This window comes from Pseudochaenichthys georgianus, chromosome 1, assembly GCF_902827115.2.
Source record: "Pseudochaenichthys georgianus chromosome 1, fPseGeo1.2, whole genome shotgun sequence".
NCBI lineage: Eukaryota > Metazoa > Chordata > Actinopteri > Perciformes > Channichthyidae > Pseudochaenichthys > Pseudochaenichthys georgianus.
Genome location: NC_047503.1, coordinates 3,111,760 through 3,122,032, shown reverse-complemented (window position 1 = coordinate 3,122,032; position 10,273 = coordinate 3,111,760). Strand labels below are relative to the sequence as shown.

Here is a 10,273-nt window from a genome sequence, read left to right as displayed (position 1 = left end):
TGTTCAATCTGCATTTACTTTAAAAATAAAAACATCTATATTGATTCTGACTTTTCTACATCCAACTCACAGGTTTATCATTGCTTTGAGAACAAATATTATTAATGTACCCCTTTTAGAAGTGAAGATATAGTCATTTTCGAGCCTGAGACCTGAAAAACAGGCTTGGGGCTTAACAGGTTAAGAGTATGGGCTATCTTGGCTTTGGTATAGCCACGAGTAACACATCAACAAGCCCAAGGAGCGATTCCAATGACAACATAGAAAACCACAACCCTTTTGGGTTATTCTTTTATTTGGAAATCCATCAACACTTCCCTGTAGATCCTGGAGACTTTGGAGGAGGTGGAGCTGAGTTTCATCTGTGCAGGACTGAAGGCTGATGTTCTGGGAGAGCTGCATTTCCAAACAGCACGGTGCAGTGTTGATTGGGCCCCCAGTGCCTAATTCTCAACCTGTCGCGAGATTTTACAATTTTGAGAAAAAACTGATTTATTTTTCAATAATCTTTATTGAAAGTGCCTGAGTGAAAATCGATTGTGTAGAATTGTGTATTGGAGTGCGTTTCAGGCCATTTGGAATTGATTGGCATGGCTTTTTTGGGAACATATTTATCTCCATGGTTAGGTTTAGTGGTAAGGATTTGGGCCAGGTGTAAATATTGAATGGTTAACCATAGGGATGCTCCGATCGATCGGTGCTCTCTAAACATGCCGATCGCGAGAGCCGATCGCATGACGTACAATACATGGAACTTTTCTCTGTGTGTGGCAAAACAAGCTCGCCAAAATGGCTTCACCGGTCTGGCATTATTTTAAGGTGTCTGAAAAAGACAGTAAAATAGCGGAATGCAACGTGTGTGAAGCAGAAATCCTGCAGCTCCGCCCGCCGGACCGGTAAGCGGAGCGAAACACACAAGAGTTAGACCTAACACACTTAGCTATTTTATCTACCTCTGGAACAAGCTAAACTAGTTATAAATATATTTATTCTTCACTGTCGGGTCACTCATTACTGGATCAGTGAGCTGCATGAGATACTGACTGGCTGTCAGGAGAGGGAGAGAGGGGGAGAGAGCGCTTCCGCTCATTTCTCCCGTGTTATTATTATCCAAAGTGAATGTTAACTTGAATAATGTACATAATTTGAATGTAATAATTAAGTTGATTGTTGTTTGTGGAAGCTCCAGTGAATGAGCCCCATTAACTGAGTTTAAACATCACTTTAAATGGAAGATTTAAAGTGATACTGATACTGATTCCGGCGATCGGCGATCGGCCCCGAAATTGGCGATCGGGGCATCCCTAGTTAACCACTAACCCTATTGTGTGGTTTGTGTAAAGGCCATCGGAGGGTGATATAAGCCTCCGAAAACAATACCCCCATCCATAGTTCCGTGGGTGAATTATGTAAACCCACCACACAAGCCTCCCCAGAATTCACCCATCGTCAAAATCTTCGCGTCGGGAGGAAGGACCACCTGACCCCAGCTCGTACGAACCACAGGGGTCAAGGAGGGCGGGCCGCAGGCGAGGGCAAGGGCGCCAACGAGGGTGAGGGCATCCCCACAGGGGGATGGGGCATGGGAGGACGACCCCGACTTGGGGGCAGAGCCAACTCCAACGGCCTGGAAACGTCCACATGAGCAGTCTTAATCCTATCGACGGACACAGTCTCAGGTCTGCCACCAACGTCCACCACCAGGCTCTTGTCCCGTGTCGTATGACCCTGAACGGGCCGCCGTAAGGGGGCTGCGGTGGGCGTTGTGACGAATGAAAACAAAATCCGCCGACCGTAGTCCGGGGGACACCCGGAAAGCTGGGTTGCTGTGCTGCAACGTGGGGACAGGCGTGAATGTCCCGGCAGTCTCAAGCAGGGAGGAGCGCTGCCCTGCCGCAGACCAGGGTACAGTGGCGGCCGGAATGAATTCCCCGGGGACCCGTAGCGTCTGGCACGAGCTCCGCCGACGAGGATTGCAGGTCTTCTTTGCGCACCTGAGGCCGAGCATAACTCACGGGAGCTTATCTACCAGTTGCCGTCTGTAAAGCCAGCACGCATGGCCGCCTTCATGGATCGGTGGAAACGCTCACATAAGCCGTTAGCCTGGGGGTGATATGCGGTGATGCAGTGCAGCTTGACCACAAAACCTTCAGCAACAGCGTTCCAAAGCTCCGAGGTGAACTGAGAGCCGTGTTCAGAGGAGAGGTCAGATGGAGTTCCGACGTGTGCCACCCACGTGCCGATGAAAGTGCGGATGAAGGGAACGGCCTCGGGCCAGTGGCTCGTCCTGTCTACCATCGTGAAAAGGTAGGTGAAACCGTGAGAGGGGGGCAGGTTAACCAGTTAAGTCCGAGCCTGTTTTTCAGGCCTTATCCTTGTGCGTTCACACCGGACATGATGCGAATATTCGCTTTGCTCTCATAGAATCTCTCTAAACGCTCGAGTTTCACCGCGGCTGCCTCGCATCATTCAAGCTGGCTCTGGAGCTACAACTACAACAACATTAAAGAGCTTACGAAATGAAGGACAATACTGTTCTTATTACGATAATATATATACTATTATTAATGGGAAATCATGTCATTCATGACAATATGCCCGCAGTATTTATAAATCGTGGTTTATTACAACTTTCCATGCTCACTTCCGATGTTACACGACCGCTCCGAACAAAACAGCTTTCGCCGGTTAGTGACGTCACGCACGTCACGAGTAGAACACCTGTTGAATAATACACTACCTCTGTGGCTGATGTCGGACTCTGGAGACAGAATCGAGTGACAGACAAGACTCATTTGGCGGAGATCCGATGCGGCAACAGAACACAGACTGGTTTACATTTGACTTTAATTCATAGAGATTCTCAATAAATAGTAAATCAATAATAATACATCGTAATGTAGCAGGCAAACTTGGCTCAGGCAACAGAACAGAGACTGGTATATACATTTGACTAAAATTCATAGAGATTCTCAAAAATAGTAAATAAATAATAATGACTCTGCTGAAATAACCAGTTTAGATACATATAGCTGGTCAGGCTGTTGTAAATTGACCAGCCAGTATATATTAGGCTGGAATGGTTGGCTGGAGAAGGGTTTTGGACACTTCAGCTGGCCAGGATGGCTGGTTAAACATCCATCTATCACCAGCTTATGTTTAATAATAGTATTAAATATACCCTGCTGGGAGCTTACCAGGATTCCAGGTGACCAGCATACATTAAATACTGGTATGATTATTTAAACAAGAGAACATAAATATATTACAAAGATTCATTGTGTCATGTATTCTGGTATCTACAAAATAAAGACATTGTATGGTGTTCATAACAGCATTTTAATTTAATAAATAGCTAGTTAATATAATAAAATACACAGTAACAATACAAATAACAACCAACCTGCAAATCAACCTACACATCAAAATAAATATATTATCTAAAACCGGTGCATTTGATTTAAAATAAAAGTAATACATAGAATTCAATATTTAAATGGTAACAAAAACCGTAACACTATGTATGATAAGAACAAGGCAACAAAGAAAGTGTTTGTTGTTTTTCCTTGTTCATGTCTATAATGTTTCCCGTTGTGTAGCGTCCAGCCTTTCCCAATCTGGCCTGCACTTCTGTCTGTTGAAGCCACTTCTTGAAGCAAACTGAAAAGAAATGTACAGATATAAGTACACTGTAAAAAGAAAACTTAATATTTACGTTAACATTTGGGCTGCTGTGGTTGCCAGAACCGTTAAAGTATAATACATTACAAATTACAGTTGGTTGGCATAGAGTCTAGACGTTACAGTCAACAATTGCTTATGGTGAATTACAATGGCAAAAACAAATAGAGCTAGTGTACACGGTGCAGCTGTATTATCTGGGAAATAGAAGAATCGGATCAGGATTCGGTATTGGCAGACAATCAATATCAAATTAATCGGATCATTATTAGCATCTGATCACCTTTGTCGACTTGCAGCCTAAATACAAAGATAACTCCACTCCTCTCCTACCACTCTTACCTCTAATAAGCCTTGGTAGAACTAGTGTCCGAGTCATAGGGTCCAGAGGCCTGTACTATGAAGCTGGTTCAACCTAACCTGGATATGTTTGAGTTAGCCGGTTGGCCTAATCCAAAACATACGCGCTCTCGCTAAACGGTCCTACGACGCGGGTTATCAAGTGGATCGCTCAAGCCAGCCGTGTCCTATCTAGTTAGGTGCGCGTTCACATGAAAGGGGTGGTATCTGGAGCATTCGACCAATCACAAACATGGAGAAGCGTACTGACAGCGCAGCGTCATACTTCCTGAATGAAAAGTGAACTTTAATACTAGTCAAATATGAAGAAGTTAAACTTTAAACATCCATGACTTAAACACTTGATCAGGATCAAAGCCACAGAGCTGCACCTGCAAGGTGAATACAGCTGGTAACAGAACAAGTGTTTGAATGCGTACATCAACAGGTTCATGATATCACTGCCCCGTCTAAAACACGATCTGACTTTAATTACATTTGAGTGTTTCCTCAACTTAATGTGTTGCTTAAAATAATACTTCTGCATACAGTATGTGACACTGTGAGTGTTGCACGGCCAGATACGGCTCATCTGACTCAGATAAGGAGATATATGATACATTATGAAGTGATATGTACTGTATGATATGACTGTACTTAATGTTACTCTGATCCGGTTACTTATGTTGTGGCAGATATTTAAGTAAGCTTTCTTAACGCTAATGTTATAATAGTCAGATTGCTCTGAAGATGGAGGTGATATTCTATTAATGTTCACGTTCACACAGTCGGTGATTTTTGCCGGCCGTCTTTCCTGCAACGGCAGCTTTTCTGTATTTTCTTTCTCCTGTAATATGACTTGATCGCTTTAAACTCCGCACACTGAGCTCTGATTGGTCAGCAGGCGGTGCTTTCACTGAGTTGAGCTCTTAGCCTGCAACCTAACCTGCTCCGGGGCAGTTTAGCCGTTCAGCATAAGTTACCATGGAGATCTAGCCCGCTAAAAAGAGAACTAGCTTCGTAGGACCGGAAAGCCGGAGTTTTCCCTGAAGTTAGACGCGAAGAGAACATCCTGCTTCGTAGTACAGGCCTCAGGACTGACTGAAGACATGTGGAACAGAGGACAGGCATGGTTCCATGTACAGGAAACTGGAACTTTGAACTGGTGTTTTCATCTTTTCTGCCTGAAGATTCACAAGTTCTTGATCAGGTGTTTGATGTGGGCTGGCATGATCCTTTCTGCAGCGATAAATAAAGAAAACAAAGACATTTTTTTTAATAATGGTAATGATGGTAACAACAATAATATTAGTATAATTATGTATATAGCACTTACACAATTGCAAAGTGATTCTCACAACAAAAATAAAGAACAAAACAATATCAACAATAAAAAAACAAATTATTACAGGAATGTTGAGACAAATAAATGTTTTTTCAGTCTTTACAATGCACAATTCGGAAATGACCTTCCAAAGGCTAAATTCAAACTCAATACCATAAATAACTGGGTACCAAAGTGCTTTACCTGATAGAACACGCTCCACACGGAGCAGCAACCATCCGGCTCGGCCTTTTGCTGCATATCATCTCCTCCCTCTATCTCTCTCTCTCTGGTGTTAGGTTCCAGTAGATCTCTACTATCCAATAAAACAGAAATTCCCCAAAAAATCATATTAAAAAAGTTAAAAACAATGACTGGCTGTTGGCATTGAAATGGATTAGAATCTCACCTTTTTCCTGGATGTCAGGAAGGCCATGGAGTCGTTCCCTTCAAGTCCGCAACCAGTCATAGGAGTTCAAATGCAAAGCCTGAATGATGACAAGAGCGAGAGACATACATTTTACAATTATATTTTTAATTCATACCAGAGCAGTGTGTACAGGCCCTGTACGACATGCAAAGAACAGATCAAACCCCCTGACAGACTCACACACTTTGGTAATGTCCTCATCTGATAATGTTTCATTTTTTAGCAGCAAAGTAACATTACTCAAAGTATATGTCAGACCCAACTCATTTACAGTATGTTTTGCATCTCCTCAACAATGGTCTGTATAGTTGAGTAGAAAAAAAAAACTGTCCCTACAATTTCAGGTAGATTAACACACATTTGTAAGAAAAGTTTACAATGAAGCACAAAATCCCTCTTTGTATTAAGCGAGCTGCCACAGAAAGTGCAGTTTAACATGCTAACCTTTGGTGAGCTACAGTAAAGCTAACTTCATGCTCAACACAAAACCTTTAACGTGCATTACATTGACGATTTTAAACACAACTTAACTTTCTCTACTTGTAAGATAACGTTTAGTTAACTTACCCTTAAATAACTACATCACGTTTTTCAGTGGAAACACAAACTGCAGAAAACGTTAGCTGCTAACTGTTGTTAGCTAAGACAGCTAGCTCTTAAGGGAAGTAACATAGCCTCATGGCAAACGTAAGGTTGAGTTAACGTAACGTTGTAAGAAAGCAAAACCAACCTTCGAGAAAGCGTTTACTCTCTCTCCTTAGCGGGCATTGTTGATTGTTCGAAACACGATCTCTTGATGTGCTGCCCCACACATCGTCGGTTTCATCGACCCCGGGTTACCTGGTCTAGCAAACGTCCGCCTCGTACGACGCACTTGTTTTGTCCATATACGCAACATTTGATCATTTTTTGGCCACAAAAACATCCCATAACCAGATGTTGAGACGGCCCCACATCCCCATACAACATATCGCTTGCCAATTATTATTGGCGTCTTATTGCTGTGCATCCTTTGTCGTAATATTTGGCCCTTCAATGCATTCAAACGGGACTGAGCTCAGCTGTGTTCCACTCATGACGTCACCGCCGGAAATGGCCGAAGTTGATGTTTCCGGCGCAACGAACGATTGTTACTAAATGACAACTTGTGTATGCTGTTATAATCGTGATTTATTAAAAATAGATCAATAATAAAAAAATCATATGGCACATTCCACAATACAAATGCAACCTCTATCATATACTAAGCCCACTAACAGGTGCTAAAAGCATTTCGTAAGCTCTTTAACATATTTTACCGTGATTTAATTGTAATACACGTTTCTAAATGATGCCAAAGTAACAACATACTAACATGGTTAGTAAAAACCATGAATTAACGCTGATTGGCTTCCGCGAGAATGTGTCACTTGAATTTGACGCTCGAGTTGAAAAAATGTAACTCTCGCGTTTGACGCGGCACCGTTCAATCGCCTCAATCGTGTTGGAGCGAATTTGCGTCTGTCCGCGCTTCTGCATTGACTTTATATGTAATCGTGCCGCCCCCAAATATCGCATCGCGTCCGGTGTGAACGCAGCATCAGGCTCGAAAATGACATTCCCAGAACAATTGACTATCTTCACCTCTCTAAAAAGGGATAAATTCATATTTTTTCTCAAAGCAATGCTAAACCTGTGAGTTGGATGTAGAAAAGTTTTTATTTTAAAGTAAATTCAGATTAAACATAGTAAAACAATGTAAATTATAGCGTCCGTCCAAAAAAGGAGAGGTTTAGAAAAGAAAAACGTCGATTTTGATGATTGACACCACTTTTGAACCATTAGAGCGAATAGAATCGAGAGGGAGTTCCTGAATCCATCTAAACATTACCATTGGTGAAAGAGAGTGATGCGCAGCGAGCATGCCCAAAACCGGAAGCTCTCATACACTCTTGTAGCTCTCATAGCAGCTATATATGAAAACTACTCTTATTGACATAAATGTTATGATGGATTATCAGTAATCATTTCAAAGTGACACAGAGACATTGGATTAACCTTCAGCAGCGTTTATAAGCGTTTTAATGCCATTGAACACAACTTTTGATCAGAAAACAGCAAAGGTATGACGTATTTGGCCCGTAAAGTGAAGTTGTCTTTTTCTGGGGGGGCTTGTGTGGTGGGTTTACATAATTCACCCACGGAACCATGGATGGGGGTATTGTTCCGCACGGACATTTTAGTTAACAGGACTTCCTGTTTTGACCGGTCAGTTTTCCCGGGCTTGAGTTTGTTTACATGCTGTTTTCATATGGAATAAAAGACTAGCTTGGTCCTTTGGCACACCGCCTCTGACTCCCGTCTCTCGGCACTATAGTGCAGTACTTTGCTGGCTTTCGTTGCCGCAAGTTCTGGTCGCACAGTGATGATACTTATACCATTGGAATCTGTGGAATCTCAGCTTCCATATGATTTCTAGTTTGTGCAGATACGAGGAAGTATAAAATATTGCTACCTTGAGTTATGTGCTAAGTGCGTTAGCACTCTTTTGCTTAGTGCTAATTCAGACGCCCGCCGTTAGAGTTGTGTTTTGTTTAGGTAAACATGGTTCATATTATCAGTTAGCTCAGTTTCTTCCCGTTAAGTGGGTAGGCCTATGACATTAATAGAGTGTTAAATGTTAAGAAGCCCTGAGACACAGTTTCGTGAATATTGTTGTGTTTTACCCCCGCGGGCGGGGGCATGGGGTTTAACAGGTTAAAGCCTTTGAATCTTGAACTTGAACTTTTCGTCAGCTCTTACCTCTTCTATATCCAGAGAATGTTAGTTATATATTGCTCGCCCAACATAACCCGCAGTTCAGTTCACAGCTACTTCTCCACAGCTGACATTCCCAACTTCCAACTGAACTCGACTGAAGCCAAAGTAGGCCTCAGTGATATCAGCTTCCACGGCTTCCAAGGGAACACTATTTAGCATAGAGTGACACCAAGTGAGGGGTGGGGGTGACACTTTCACTTGATGGGACAGGCGAGAGGGCTAATGAAACAGCGGGGGGGGGGGCAATGCGGCGGAAGAGTTGGCCTATACTCAACTTGACACACAATTACAACATACACGGCATGTATAGGGTATATGCAAGGTAGGTGTGTGTGTGTGTGTGTGTGTGTGTGTGTGTGTGTGTGTGTGTGTGTGTGTGTGTGTGTGTGTGTGTGTGTGTGTACATCTCCTGCACACACATTATCTTGGGTGGAAGATAGTCTGGCCTTTTATACATCCTGCTTTCCAACACACACACACACCTGTCATGGGCAATGCAGGAGGGGTGTGCAGGGGGCACGGTACAACTTGTCAGCAACTGTCATAAGGCGGGCAATGAACTGCAGGAACCAGAAAGTGACAGGAGGCTGTGTGTGTGTGTGTGTGTGTGTGTGTGTGTGTGTGTGTGTGTGTGTGTGTGTGTGTGTGTGTGTGTGTGTGTCTTTTGGCAGAACGATAGAGAGAAATGGAGAGATCAAGTAATGGAGGTATCTCAAGTAGAAAAAGTTGCAGTTCTGCACTCTGCCTCTGTCTGTCTGTCTGTCTGTCGAAGCATACCCCAGAAGTCCAGTCAATAGACTGATTTATATTATCGGTGGACTAAAGAGTGTAGTGGCTGCCATCATAGGCACAATATTTAGATTAGATTAGATTCAACTTTACTGTCCTTGCACAGAGTACAGCAAAATGCAGCTCGCATCTGACCAGAAAGTGCAAATAGTAGTAAAGTGCATGAGGTGTCAATACATTCACATGACAAACATTATTGTAGTTATGTACATAAATGTAAACGTTTTAAGAAATATCTCTGGATAAGGTGCAGATTCAGAAGCTCATATGAGGTGCAGGGTTTAGGCATATATAACTTGAATACAGTTGTAATCAATATCAAATAAAGATGTGAGAAAAAGTAATAATAATAATCAATTTGATTTATAAGCGCACTTTTCATTTGTGTAAACAAAACTCAAAGTGCTACAGAGTAAACATTTGTTTGGGGTTTTGGAAAAAACTGTTCCAATATGAACATCAAAGTTGGATCTTACAGTCAATCACACATCTGTCACCCCTTATTTGGTTGCTTCATACAAACATTTCTAGAGCTTTACATGATAAAATATAAAAAAAAACTATTATGCTTATATTTAAATTGTGTGTTTTATAAAAAATATGTATAAAACCTGTATCTTTTCACATTATGTCAGGTTGAGAATTGAATTAAAAGTAAATGTTGAACATGTCATGAACACTGTATGCTCCTCTGACAGGGATCATGAAGTTCAGTGGTGAAACACACAGACACTGACAGCTGATGCAGCTGCAACACATGTCATATTTCATTTACCTCACTTAAAAAAGTGTTGCTCAGATACAGTCCATGGAAAGGATGTCTCATTTTGTTGAAATCCTGCTCGATTCCTCTCTCCCTGTGCCTCTTCCTCACCCCCTCTCCTGTGGATGGGACTAAGATGCGAGGAAAG

At 42.3% G+C, this 10,273-nt stretch overlaps 1 long non-coding RNA gene across 3 annotated transcripts; it reads right to left on the bottom strand.

Annotated features, from left to right (window-relative positions):
- Positions 1-3,404: 3,404 nt before the first annotated feature.
- Positions 3,405-6,749, bottom strand: LOC139434376 (uncharacterized). Of its 3 annotated transcripts, none has more exons than XR_011643726.1 (4): positions 6,505-6,749; positions 5,754-5,832; positions 5,549-5,660; positions 3,405-3,660 (listed from the first exon to the last, which is right to left on the bottom strand). It is a non-coding gene; the product is annotated as an uncharacterized lncRNA (long non-coding RNA). The 3 variants fall into 3 exon arrangements; XR_011643723.1 differs by lacking the exon at positions 3,405-3,660 and adding an exon at positions 5,056-5,259; XR_011643724.1 differs by lacking the exon at positions 3,405-3,660 and adding an exon at positions 5,058-5,259 and having other exon boundaries at positions 5,549-5,657.
- Positions 6,750-10,273: the final 3,524 nt, after the last annotated feature.